We start from the raw sequence: 707 nt of genomic DNA, 5'->3' as shown, positions 1-707 counted from the left end.
CTATATGACCAGCGATCATATAGGTACACATAATACACATGACATCACTGATTACTGTTTAGAGAGGCCATAAGGTACAAGGCATAGAGCATTGCTTGCAACAATAGTACCTCATAAAAGAGCCTTCAGAACCAGCACCAGGTAAGATGAACTACTGCCAATAATGTTGAATAAATTCCCCCAAAATATTCAAAGTATAGAAAAGACCTAGGTCTATTCCAGCAACTGTGCTTAAGGAAGGGACCTGTCTGCAATTTCCTTCTCCATCCATATGATATGAAGCCAATACAGAAGTTCCTTCAACACTGACACATCTTTTATGTTGTTGAATTACTTGGACAACACCGGCAAAACTTTAAATTTTGTCCAAACCCAGAGGTTTGAACCTACAATGGGAATTAGGGATTTATTTTAAATAATGCCTAAACTTAAGAAATGCGAATTTTGACAAATACTAAGGAGGTCCATTAAATTCTTAACTAGTAGTATACTTCCATTTCTAGCTTGAGCAACCAAAGGTAAAGAAATGAGGAGTGTGGGCATGGAGGACGGATAACCTGATTATCTGCCTGGAACAATCTCTGCCCCTCTTGGAGTTCCTTTGTTTTGGCTTGTTTTGTTCTGAACTGCAAGAACTCTGCAAATGGGTGTTCCCAGCTTCTGGCAGACATATGTGCTGCCTACCATCTGTTTTCATTCCACCGCAC

The sequence above is a fragment of the Corvus kubaryi genome, unplaced genomic scaffold (genome assembly GCF_017639235.1).
Source record: "Corvus kubaryi isolate FWS band 111438036 unplaced genomic scaffold, C.kubaryi_AGA036_p1.0 37398, whole genome shotgun sequence".
Classification (NCBI taxonomy): domain Eukaryota; kingdom Metazoa; phylum Chordata; class Aves; order Passeriformes; family Corvidae; genus Corvus; species Corvus kubaryi.
This window is presented reverse-complemented; position numbering follows the sequence as displayed.